This window comes from Triticum dicoccoides, chromosome 1A (assembly GCF_002162155.2).
Source record: "Triticum dicoccoides isolate Atlit2015 ecotype Zavitan chromosome 1A, WEW_v2.0, whole genome shotgun sequence".
Classification (NCBI taxonomy): Eukaryota; Viridiplantae; Streptophyta; class Magnoliopsida; order Poales; family Poaceae; genus Triticum; species Triticum dicoccoides.
In genome coordinates, this window is record NC_041380.1 from 346,209,426 (window position 1) to 346,223,876 (window position 14,451).

Sequence of the window (14,451 nt, forward strand, 5' to 3'; positions counted from 1 at the left end):
TCGTTTGGGGGTACATAGGTATATATAGGAGGAAGGAGTACGTCGGTGGAGCAACATGGGGCCCACGAGGGTGGAGGGCGCGCCCGGGGGGGTAGGCGCGCCCCCCTACCTCATGGCCTCCTCTTTTGTTTCTTGACGTAGGGTCCAAGTCCTCTGGATCATGTTCGGTGAGAAAATCACGTTCCCGAAGGTTTCATTCCGTTTGGACTCCGTTTGATATTCATTTTCTTCGAAACCCTAAAATAGGCAAAAAAACATCAATTCTAGGTTGGGCCTCCGGTTAATAGGTTAGTCCCAAAAATAATATAAAAGTGGATAATAAATCCCAATAATGTCCAAAATAGTAGAAATATAGCATGGAACAATCAAAAATTATAGATACGTTGGAGACGTAACAAGCATCCCCAAGCTTAATTCTTGCTCGTCCTCGAGTAGGTATATGGTAAAAACAGAATTTTTGATGCGGAGTGCTACTTGGCATAATTTTAATGTAATTCTTCTTAATTGTGGTATGAATATTCAGATCCGAAAGATTCAAGATAAAAGTTTAATATTGACATAAAAATAATAATACTTCAAGCATACTAACTAAGCAATCATGTCTTCTCAAAATAACATGGCCAAAGAAAGTTATCCCTACAAAATCATATAGTCTGGCTATGCTCTATCTTCACCACACAAAGTATTTAAATCATGCACAACCCCGATGACAAGCCAAGCAATTGTTTCATACTTTTGACATTCTCAAAACTTTTTCAATCTTCACGCAATACATGAGCATGAGCCATAGATATAGCACTATAGGTGGAATAGAATGGTGGTTGTGGAGAAGACAAAAAGGGAGAAGATAGTCTCACATCAACTAGGCGTGTCAACGGGCTATGGAGATTCCCATCAATAGATATCAACGTGAGTGAGTAGGGATTTCCATGCAACCAATGCACTAGAGCTATAAGTATATGAAAGCTCAACAAAAGAAATTAAGTGGGTGTGCATCCAACTCGCTTGCTCACGAAGACCTAGGGCAATTTGAGGAAGCCCATCATTGAAATATACAAGCCAAGTTCTATAATGAAAAATTCTCACTAGTATATGAAATTGACGAAATGAGAGACTCTCTACTATGAACATCATGGTGCTACTTTGAAGCACAAGTGTGGTAAAAGGATATTAGCATTGCCCCTTCTCTCTTTTTCTCTCATTTTTTATTTGGGCCTTTTCTCTCTCTTTTTTTATTTATGGCCTCTTTTTCTTTTTTCTTTTTTTTCGTCCGGAGTCTCATCCCGACTTGTGGGGGAATCATAGTCTCCATCATCCCTTCCTCACTTGGGATAATGCTCTAATAATGATGATCATCACACTTTTACTTTCTTACAACTCAACAATTACAACTCGATACTTAGAACAAAGTATGACTCTATATGAATGCCTCTGGCGGTGTACCGGGATATGCAATGACTCATGAGTGACATGTATGAAAGAATTATGAATGGTGGCTTTGCCACAAATACGATGTCAACTACATGATCATGTTAAGCAACATGACAATGATGGAATGTGTCATAATAAACGGAACGGTGGAAAGTTGCATGGCAATATATCTCGGATGGCTATGGAAATGCCATAATAGGTAGGTATGGTGGCTGTTTTGAGGAAGGTATATGGTGGGTGTATGATACCGGCGAAAGGTGCGCGGTATTAGAGAGGCTAGCAATGTTGGAAGGGTGAGAGTGCGTATAATCCATGGACTCAACATTAGTCATAAAGAACTCATATGCTTATTGCAAAAATCTACAAGTTATCAAAGCAAAGTATTATGCGCATGCTCCTAGGGGTATAGATTGGTAGGAAAAGACCATCGCTCGTCCCTGACCGCCACTCATAAGGAAGACAATCAATAAATAAATCATGCTCCGACTTCATCACATAACGGTTCACCATACGTGCATGCTACGGGAATCACAAACTTTAACACAAGTATTTCTCAAATTCACAACTACTCAACTAGCACAACTTTAATATCAGCATCTTCATATATCAAAACAATTATCAAGCATCAAACTTCTCATAGTATTCAACACACTCAAAAGAAAGTTTTATTATTATTCTTGAATACCAAGCATATTAGGATTATTTTAGCAAATTACCATGCTATTTAAGACTCTCAAAATAACCTAAGTGAAGCATGAGAGATCAATAGTTTCTATTAAACAAATCCACCACCGTGCTCTAAAAGATATAAGTGAAGTACTAGAGCAAAACTATATAACTCAAATGATATAAGCGAAGCACATAGAGTATTCTAACAAATTCCAAATCATGTATGGCTCTCTCAAAAGGTGTGTACAGAAAGTATGATTGTGGTAAACTAAAAAATAAAGACTCAAATAATACAAGACACTCCAAGCAAAACACATATCATGTGGTGAATAAAAATATAGCTCCAAGTAAAGTTACCGATAGAAGTAGGCGAAAAGAGGGGATGCCTTCCGGGGCATCCCCAAGCTTTGGCTTTTAGGTGTCCTTAGATTATCTTGGGGGTGCCATGGGCATCCCCAAGCTTAGGCTCTTGCCACTCCTTGTTCCATAATCCATCAAATCTTTACCCAAAACTTGAAAACTTCACAACACAAAACTTAAAGTAGAAAATCTCGTGAGCTCCATTAGCGAAAGAAAACAAAAGACCACTTAAAGGTACTGTAATTAACTCATTCTTTATTTATATTGGTATTAAACCTACTTTATTCCAACTTCTCTATGGTTTATAAACTATTTTACTAGCCATAGATTCATCAAAATAAGTAAACAACACATGAAAAACAGAATCTGTCGAAAACAGAACAGTCTGTAGTAATCTGTAGCTAGCGCAAGATCTGGAACCCCAAAAATTCTAAAATAAATTGCTGGACGTGAGGAATTTATCTATTAATCATATGAAAAAATAATTAACTAAATAGCACTTTCCAAATAAAAATGGCAGCAGTTCTCGTGAGTGCTAAAGTTTCTGTTTTTTACAGCAAGGTATCAAGACTTTCCCCAAGTCTTCCCAACGGTTCTACTAGGCACAAACACTAATTAAACACAAAAAACACAACCTAAACAGAGGCTAGGTAAATTATTTATTACTAAACAGGAGCAAAAAGCAAGGAATAAAAATAAAACTGGGTTGCCTCCCAACAAGCGCTATCGTTTAACGCCCCTAGCTAGGCATAAAAAGCAAGGATAGATCTAGGTATTGCCATAATAGTAAGATAGATCATTAAAACTCATTTCATATTCTCTATGTTCGGCGGCAAGTTTTCTTTGAGGCAAGCAAAATTAATCAAAAGGGCTAAATTTAATGGGGCAAAAGTCCCCAAGATCAACCTTGGGAGGTGTAGGTTCCTCCTTTGGTCCTTCGTATTGCACAACCAATTCATCATTATAAGCATTCTTTGGGTAGAACTTTGTGAGCCTATATTCAAGAGAATATCCTAGCTCATTATTTCGAATGGCCAAATCATCATTAAGCGCATAAATTCTATCAACTAAAACATTGGTACGAACCCTTTTTCTAAGATTTTCATTGAAAGCAACATAGTCTAGAGATTGAAAACGCATTATTTCTTCTTGATCAAAAAGGATAGCCTCTATGGGAGGACGGCAAGCGTCTACCCTATATTGCGCAAAGATTTCTTTGACTTCTCTTATTATGAATCTAAACTCATGAGCCAAAAAGATAGTAGCGGCACGCTTAACAGAAGAATGCTCAATATTAGAAAATTCTAGGAAAATCCTTTGTATGCAAGGATGCAGGTGCATGATTTGTCTTTCAAGTTCAACTACAAGCATGGCAATAGCGTCTGCAAGACTACTAGTTCTATGAAGGATAGAACTACCCATAGAAGGTAAAGTACCGGCACAAGTAAAGAAATCTTGAATAACTCCTTTTCCAATAATATTACCACTACCAACATGGAATTTTTTTGTATGTAAGATCGGGGGTTCTTTAGCAGGAGCATCAGAATTTTTCATGACATTATATTGTCCATATCGACAATAATTTCCCCTATTTCAGACATAATGGCAGAAAGTGCAAAGGGCAAAAAGAGGCAAACGGGAAAGAGAGAGGATAGAGAGAGAGAGGGCGAATAAAACGGCAAGGGTGAAGTGGGGGAGAGGAAAACGAGAGGCAAATGGCAAATAATGTAATGCGGGAGATAGGGATTGTGATCGGTACTTGGTATGTTGACTTTTGCGTGGGCTCCCCGGCAAGTGCGCCAGAAATCCTTCTTGCTACCTCTTGAGCACTGCGTTGGTTTTTCCCCGAAGAGGAAGGGATGATGTAGCAGAGTACGTAAGTATTTCCCCCGGTTTTTGAGAACCAAGGTATCAATCCAGTAGGAGGCTATGCGTGAGTCCCTCGTGCCTGCACAAAACAAATAAGTCATCGCAACCAACGTGATAAGGGGTTGTCAATCCCTACACGGCCACTTACGAGAGTGGGATCTGATAGATATGATAAGATAATATTTTTGGTATTTTTATGATAAAGATGCAAAGTAAAATAAAAGCAAAGTAAATAACAAAGTATTGGAAGATTAATATGATGAACATAGACCCGGGGGCCATAGGTTTCACTAGTGTCTTCTCTCAAGAGTATAAGTATTCTACGGTGGGTGAACGAATTACTGTTGAGCAATTGACAGAATTGAGCATAGTTATGAGAATATCTAGGTATGATCATGTATATAGGCATCACATCCGAGACAAGTAGACCGACTCCTGCCTGCATCTACTACTATTACTCCACTCATCGACTGCTATCCAGCATGCATCTAGAGTATTAAGTTAATGAAAACAGAGTGACGCCTTAAGCAAGATGACATGATGTAGAGGGATAAACTCATGCAATATGATGAAAACCCCATCTTGTTATCCTCGATGGCAACAATACAATACATGCCTTGCTGCCCCTACTGTCACTGGGAAAGGACACCGCAAGATTGAACCCAAAGCTAAGCACTTCTCCCATTGCAAGAAAGATCAATCTAGTAGGCCAAACCAAACTGATAATTCGAAGAGACTTGCCAAGATAACCAATCATACATAAAAGAATTCAGAGAAGATTCAAATATTGTTCATAGATAGACTTGATCATAAACCCACAATTCATCGGTCTCAACAAACACACCGCAAAAAGAAGATTACATCAAATAGATCTCCACAAGAGAGGGGGAGAACATTGTATTGAGATCCAAAAAGAGATAAGAAGCCATCTAGCTAATAACTATGGACCCGTAGGTCTGAGGTAAACTACTCACACTTCATCGGAGGGGCTATGGTGATGATGTAGAAGCCCTCCGTGATCGATGCCCCCTCCGGCGGAGCTTTGGAACAGGCCCCAAGATGGGATCTCGTGGATACAGAAAGTTGCGGCGGTGGAATTAGGGTTTTGGCTCCGTATATGATCGTTGGGGGGTTCGTAGGTATATAAAGGAGGAAGGAGTACGTCGGTGGAGCAACAGGGGCCCATGAGGGTGGAGGGCGCGCCTGGGGGGTAGGCGCGCCCCCCTACCTCATGGCCTCCTCTTTTGTTTCTTGACGTAGGGTCCAAGTCCTCTGGATCATGTTCGGTGAGAAAATCACGTTCCCGAAGGTTTCATTCCGTTTGGACTCCGTTTGATATTCCTTTTCTTCGAAACCCTAAAATAGGCAAAAAAACAACAATTCTGGGCTGGGCCTCCGGTTAATAGGTTAGTCCCAAAAATAATATAAAAGTGATAATAAAGCCCAATAATGTCCAAAACAGTAGATAATATAGCATGGAGCAATCAAAAATTATAGATACGTTGGAGACGTATCACCACCATACCTACCTATTATGGCATTTCCATAGCCATTCCGAGATATACTGCCATGCAACTTTCCACCGTTCCGTTTATTATGACACGCTCCATCATTGTCATATTGCTATGCATGATCATGTAGTTGACATCATATTTGTGGCAAAGCCACCGTTCATAATTCTTTCATACATGTCACTCTTGATTCATTGCACATCGCGGTGATGATCATCATTATTAGAGCATTTTCCTAAGTGAGGAAAGGATGATGGAGACTATGATTCCCCCACAAGTCGGGATGAGACTCCGGACAAAGATAAAAAGAAAAAGGGGGGGAAGAGGCCAAAAAAAGAGAAAAGGCCCAAATAAAAAATAAAAAAATAAAAAAATGAGAGAAAAAGAGAGAAGGGGCAATGCTACTATCCTTTTACCACACTTGTGCTTCAAAGTAGCACCATGATCTTCATGATAGAGAGTCTCCTATGTAGTCACTTTCATATACTAGTGGGAATTTTACATTATAGAACTTGGCATGTATATTCCAATGATGGGCTTCCTCAAAATTGCCCTAGGTCTTCATGAGCAAGCAAGTTGGATGCACACCCACTTAGTTCTTTTGTTGAGCTTTCATACACTTATAGCTGTAGTGCATCCGTTGCATGGCAATCCCTACTCACTCACATTGATACCTATTGATGGGCATCTCCATAGCCCGTTGATACGCCTAGTTGATGTGAGACTATCTTATCCTTTTTTGTCTTCTCCACAACTACCCTTCTATTCCACATATAGTGCTATATCCATGGCTCACGCTCATATATTACGTGAAGATTGAAAAAGTTTGAGCACATCAAAAGTATGAAACAATTGTTTGGCTTGTCATCGGGGTTGTGCATGATTTAAATATTTTGTGTGGTGAAGATAGAGCATAGCCAGACTATATGATTTTGTAGGGTTAGCTTTCTTTGGCCATGTTATTTTGAGAAGACATGATTGCTTTGTTAGTATGCTTGAAGTATTATTGTTTCTATGTCAATATTAAACTTTTGTCTTGAATCTTATGGATCTGAATATTCTTGCCACAATAAAGAGAACTACATGGATAAATATGTTAGGTAGCATTCCACATCAAAAATTATGTTTTTATCATTTACCTACTCGAGGACGAGTAGGAATTAAGCTTGGGGATGCTTGATACGTCTCCAACGTATCTATAATTTTTGATTGTTCCATGCTATTATATTATCAACCTTGGATGTTTTATATGCATTTATATGCTATTTTATATGATTTTTGGGACTAACCTATTAACCTAGAGCCCAGTGTCAGTTTCTGTTTTTTCCTTGTTTTTAAGTATCGCAGAAAAGGAAAATCAAACGGAGTCCAATTGACCTGAAACTTCACGGAGATCATTTTTGGACCAGAAGAAGCCCACGGAGTACCGGGGGTGGTCCAGAAGAGTCCCGAGGCCACCACGAGGGTGGGGGCGCCCTACCCCACTGGGCGCGCCCCCTGCCTTGTGGCTGCCTCGTGGCTCCCCTGACCGACTTCTTTCGCCTATATATATCCATATACCCTAAAAACATCGAAGAGCAGAATAGATCGGGAGTTCCACTGCCAGAAGCCTCTGTAGCCACCGAAAACCAATCTAGACCCATTCCGGCACCCTGCCGTAGGGCGAATCCTTCTCCGGTGGCCATCTTCATCATCCCGGTGCTCTCCATGATGAGGAGGGAGTAGTTCTCCCTCGGGGCTAAGGTTATGTACCAGTAGCTATGTGTTTGATCCCTCTCTCTCTCTCTCTCTCTCTCTCTCTCGTGTTCTTGAGGTGGTACGATCTTGATGTATCGCGAGCTTTGCTATTATAGTTGGATCTTATGATGTTCCCCCTCTACTCTCTTGTAATGAATTGAGTTTTCCCTTTGAAGTTATCTTATCGGATTGAGTCTTTAAGGATTCGAGAACACTTGATGTATGTCTTGCACGTGCTTATCTGTGGTGACAATGGGATATCATGTGATCCACTTGATGTATGTTTTGGTGATCAACTTGCGAGTTCCGTGACCTCGTGAACTTATGCATAGGGGTTGGCACAAGTTTTCGTCTTGACTCTCCGGTAGAAACTTTGAGGCACTCTTTGAAGTTCTTTGTGTTGGTTGAATAGATGAATCTGAGATTGTGTGATGCATATTGTATAATCTAATCATACCCACGGATACTTTAGGTGACATTGGAGTATCTAGGTGACATTAGGGTTTTGGTTGATTTGTGTCTTAAGGTGTTATTCTAGTACGAACTCTAGGATAGATTGAACGGAAAGAATAGCTTCGTGTTATTTTACTATGGACTCTTGAATAGATCGATCAGAAAGGATAACTTTGAGGTGGTTTCGTACCCTACAATAATCTCTTCGTTTGTTCTCTGCTATTAGTGACTTTGGAGTGACTCTTTGTTGCATGTTGAGGGATAGTTATATGATCCAATTATGTTATTATTATTGAGAGAACTTGCACTAGTGAAAGTATGAACCCTAGGCCTTGTTTCAACGCATTGAAATACCGTTTACGCTCACTTTTATCATTAGTTACCTTGCTGTTTTTATATTTTCAGATTACAAAAACCTTTATCTATCATCCATATTGCACTTGTATCACCATCTCTTCGCCGAACTAGTGCACCTATACAATTTACCATTGTATTGGGTGTGTTGGGGACACAAGAGACTCTTTGTTATTTGGTTGCAGGGTTGTTTGAGAGAGACCATCTTCATCTTGCGCCTCCCATAGATTGATAAACCTTAGGTCATCCACTTGAGGAAAATTTGTTACTGTCCTACAAACCTCTGCACTTGGAGGCTCAATAACGTCTACAAGAAGAAGGTTGTGTAGTCGACATCAGGGATCCATGTATGAGAACAAAGTGTGGACTTTGGTTAACTTGCCCGATGATCGGCAAGCCATCGAGAATAAATGGATCTTCAAGAAGAAGACTGACACTGACAGTAACATTAATGTCTACAAAGCTCGACTTGTTGCGAAAGGTGTTCGACAAGTTCAAGGAGTTGACTACGATGAGACCTTCTCACCCGTAGCGATGCTTAAGTCCGTCCGAATCATGTTAGCAATTGCCGCATTTTATGATTATGAAATTTGGCAAACGGATGTAAAGACTGCATTCCTGAATGGTTTTCTGGAAGAAGAGTTGTACATGATGCAACCTGAAGGTTTTATCGATCCAAAGGGTACTAACAAAGTGTGCAAGCTCCAGCGATCCATTTATGGACTGGTGCAAGCCTCTCGCAGTTGGAACAAATGTTTTGATAGTGTGACCAAAGCATATGGTTTTATACAGACTTTTGGAGAAGCCTGTATTTACAAGAAAGTGAGTGGGAGCTCTGTAGAATTTCAAATATTATATGTGGATGACATATTATTGATTGGAAATGATATAGAATTTCTGGATATCATAAAAGGATACTTGAATAAGAGTTTTTCAATGAAAGACCTCGGTGAAGTTGCTTATATATTGGGCATCAAGATCTATAGAGATAGATCAAGACGCTTAATTGGACTTTCACAAAGCACATACCTTGATAAAGTTTTGAAGATGTTCAAAATGGATCAAGCTAAGAAAGGGTTCTTGCATGTGTTACAAGGTGTGAAATTGAGTAAGACTCAATGCCCGACCACTGCAGAAGATAGAGAGAAAATGAAAAGTGTTCCCTATGCTTCAGCCATAGGCTCTATCATGTATGCAATGCTGTGTACCAGGCCTGATGTGTGCCTTGCTATTAGTTTAGCAGGGAGGTACCAAAGTACTCCAGGAGTGGATCACTGGACAGCGGTCAAGAACATCCTGAAATACCTGAAAAGGACTAAGGATATGTTTCTCGTTTATGGAGGTGACAAAGAGCTCATCGTAAATGGTTACGTGATGCAAGCTTTGACACTGATCCGGACGATTCTAAATCACAAACCGGATACGTGTTTATATTGAATGGTGGAGCTGTCGGTTGGAGCAGTTCTAAACAAAGCTTCGTGGCGGGATCTACGTGTGAAGCGGAGTACATAGTTGCTTCGGAAGCAGCAAATGAAGGAGTCTGGATGAAGGAGTTCATATCCGATCTAGGTGTCATACCTAGTGCATCGGGTCCAATGAAAATCTTTTGTGACAATACTGATGCAATTGCCTTGGCAAAGGAATCCAAATTTCACAAGAGAACCAAGCACATCAAGAGACGCTTCAATTCCATCCGGGATCAAGTCCAGGTGGGAGACATAGAGATATGCAAGATACATACGGATATGAATGTTGCAGACCCGCTGACTAAGCCTCTTCCACGAGCAAAACATGATCAGCACCAAGACTCCATGGGTGTTAGAATCATTACTGTGTAATCTAGATTATTGACTCTAGTGCAAGTGGGAGACTGAAGAAAATATGCCCTAGAGGCAATAATAGTTATTATTTATTTCCTTATTTCATGATAAATGTTTATTATTCATGCTAGAATTGTATTAACCGGAAACATAATACATGTGTGAATACATAGACAAACATAGTGTCACTAGTATGCCTCTACTTGACTAGCTCATTGATCAAAGATGGTTAAGTTTCCTAGCCATAGACATGAGTTTTTATTTTATCAATGGGATCACATCATTAGGAGAATGATGTGATTTACTTGACCCATTTCGTTAGCTTAGCACTTGATCGTTTAAGTTTACTGCTATTGCTTTCTTCATGACTTATATATGTTCCTATGACTATGAGATTATGCAACTCCCGAATACCGGAGGAACACTTTGTGTGCTACCAAACGTCACAACGTAACTGGGTGATTATAAAGGTGCTCTAAAGGTGTCTCCGATGATGTTCGTGGAGTTGGCATAGATCAAGAATAGAATTTGTCACTCCGATTGTCGGAGAGGTAACTTTGGGCCCTCTCGGTAATGCACATCACTATAAGCCTTTGCAAGCAATGTGACTAATGATTTAGTTGCGGGATGTTGCATTACGGAACGAGTAAAGAGACTTGCCGGTAACAAGATTGAGCTAGGTATTGGGATACTGACGATCGAATCTGGGGAAAGTAACATACCGATGACAAAGGGAACAATGTATATTGTTATGCGGTTTGACCGATAAAGATCTTCGTAGAATATGTAGGAACCAATATGAGCATCCAGGTTCCGCTATTGGTTATTGACCGGAGACATGTCTCGGTCATATCTACATAGTTCTCGAACCCGTAGGGTCCGCACACTTAAAGTTCTGTGACGATCAGTAATATGAGTTTATATGTTTTGATGTACCGAAGGTAGTTCGGAGTCCTGGATATGATCACGGACATGACGAGGAATCTCGAAATGGTTGAGACATAAAGATTGATATATTGAAAGCCTACATTTGGACATCGGAAGAGTTCCGAGTGAAATCGGGATTTTACCGGAGTGCCGGAGGGGTTACCGGAACCCCCCGGGGGTTAATGGGCCTTATTGGGCCCTAGTGGAGAGAGAGAGGGGCCGGCCAGGGCAGGCCGCGCGCCCCCTCCCCCTCTGGTCCGAATTGGACTAGGAGAGGGGGGCAGCGCCCCCCTTTCCTTCTCCTTCTCCCCCTTCCTTCCCCCCTCCTAGTAGGAGTAGGAAAGAGGGGAATCCTACTCCTACTAGGAGGAGGATTCCTCCTCCTGGCGCGCCCTCTAGGGCCGGCCGGCCTCCCCCCTTGCTCCTTTATATACGGGGGCAGGGGGCACCTCTAGACACACAAGTTGATCATTGATCTCTCCCAGCCGTGTGCGGTGCCCTCTTCCATCATAATCCACGTCGGTCATACTGTAGCGGTGCTTAGGCGAAGCCCTGCAACAGTAGCTTCATCAACATCATCACCACGCCGTCGTTCTGACGAAACTCTTCCCCGAGCTCTACTGGATCGTGAGTTCGTGGGACGTCACCGAGCTGAACGTGCGCTGAACACGGAGGTGCCGTACGTTCGGTACTGAGGATCGGTCGATCATAAAGACGTACGACTACATCAACCGCGTTGTCATAACGCTTTCTCTTAATGGTCTACGTGGGTACATGGGCGACACTCTCCCCTCTCGTTGCTATGCACTACCATGATCTTGCGCGTGCGTAGGAATTTTTTTGAAATTACTACATTCCCCAACAGTATATCACATATATATATATGACATATATGCATGTTTAAACATCAAAATCAGTTGTTCTAATTCAATAACCAAGCTTTGGATCAATACATAATATATATCAGAAACAAGAATAAAGAATAAGGCAGACGAATGGTTTTGTATAGAAGCTTAGCTGGCCAAATGCCTCAAATTTAGCGCTATAGCGGGAAATAACAGGCTATTAGAGCAACTCTAGCAAACCCCGCATCCCGCCGGCCCGTAAAACGTGTTTGCAGTTCGCGCAAAACTGCTTTTGTGGGCAGGCACGGACAACCACAGATGCAGACCCCTCAAACGGACCCGCATAAAAGTATATTCGCGAAATATGCTTTTTTAGGGGTCGGCTTCTCCGGGTTCTACTTGAGAACCACTATGACGACCCGCAAACAGAAAAACTGCAATTCTCGCATTCGACATAACGTTTCACAAACAAGTTCAAATTCAAACGACATAACACAGTTTTACACGCAAATAAAAGCCAAGTTCAATATGGCAAATACAAAAGAGGGCCCTGTGAAAGTTTGCACCCATGTCCCGCACCATCTTGGTCGATCTTTACTCTGCGTCGTCGAGTCCATCTTAAAGTTCATCGCCACCACCAAATCCACCTCCGACGCTTGTTCCAACTCCTGCACCGAAATCATCAACATTGGCACCATATGGAGCAAAGAAAACATCTCCGGAACTGTAGCACGCACTGGCCGACGCAACCATTCTCCTCTTCAAGATTTCTCTCCTTGCCATATCATGCCATGTTTTGGTGAGATCGTCCATATCATTACGGTTCATTGACATGATCTTGTTCTCTTCGGCGAGCAGTTTGGACATGGCTTTGTTTTCTGCAGCGCATGCTCTTATCTCCTCAATGGCAGCTTTGCGCAGCCCTTCTTCCTTGAGCACTTTCCACTTTTCTTGCTTCTCCTTTGCCTTCTTCTCAGCCAACTTTTTCTTGATCTCCAACGACTTCAACAACATCGACTCGTTTGATTGCACCATGGCATCAATCTTCTCCCTCAAAGTCGATGCTTCTTGCTCTCTCTTCATCTTCTCCTTAGTATTCTTGTCGCCATCGGGCTTGTGCAAATTTCTTGGGCCATCATCATCCTCATCTTCATCCATGTTTGAAAGTGAGCCTCTCTTGGTGGGGATTCTTTGTCGATCAACTTCCACTTCTCGCACTTTTGGAGCAACTCCCAACAATGCTCTAGTTTGAAGAATTTGCCTTCTGAAGCTTCCATGTCCTTGTATCTATGTTGAGTAATCTTGTCCTACATAATGTGAACAAAGTGATGCAATCATTTCCCATGATGCAAATATGATGATGCACAACTTGAACAAAGGCAAAACAAACTCACATGGTCGGACTCCACGGTGCCACTTGGAGGTGCATTGCGTACTTGCTCCAAGCAAGCTGCCCAACGACTACACATTGGCTTGATATTCTCCCAACGCCCTTGAAGCGACCGAAATGTGCGTGGAGTCCTATTGGGATGCTTTGCCATAATGTGAAAGTATTGATCTTCGATCCTTTGCCAATATCTCTTGGCGGTTTGAGCATTACCCGTGCATGCATCAAGAGACACCGCACTCCATACTTTAATCAAAGCTTGATTTTTCAAGATCATGTAGTTCTTTGATCTTATGCTTTTCCCAATTTTTGTTTGCGATTGCTCATACGCTTCCGCTTCGATCTCCTCCAATTCGTCCTCACAACCATGATCATCCACGCCGCACTCCGTTTCATTATTGTCGAATGCGGTGGACGGGGCTTGATCAATGTCAACCGCGTTCATGTCCAACAAGTTCACAAACTCGGTAGTTGCATTGTTTGAACCGCCACTATAGTGAACGATAACAAGTCATGAGCTATCGAGAATAATGGCGAAAATGAAAGGAAATCGCCATGACCGAAGACTCATACCTTTCGGCCATTTCGTCGAACACCTCGCTTGCGGGGGGAGCGGCACCGTTGAACGGCATCGCCGGAGCACCTCTTTCCGGGATGGAGTGAGAGGATGAAGAAGGTGACTTCTTTGTAACCGGAATCTTCCTCCGCTTTACGCCCGCGACCTTGCCGCTCCGTCGCCGGCCGGGATCGCGCTGCCGCGTTGCCGCCCGGAGCGCGGGCCATCGCGGCGGGGGCAGCCGGATTCCCGGCCTGCACGACCACGTTGCCCTGCCGCTTGCGGGCAGGCACAGCATTTGCTTGGGCGACGGCGGCGGGGCCAACATGGCGGCGACGAGATCCGCCCGAGGGGAAGGAGCGTGCGCGACCTCGACGGTGACGGGGACAACAGTGGGTCGTCCATGGCGGCGTGGGACGGCCGGGAAGGAAGCACCGGAGCATGCGGGAGGAGGGACAATGGTGGCGGAGGGTGGGGGAGCGGGAAAGGGCGCGCGAAAATGTCCCTCCCGCCAAATTCGCTGCGGATAGAG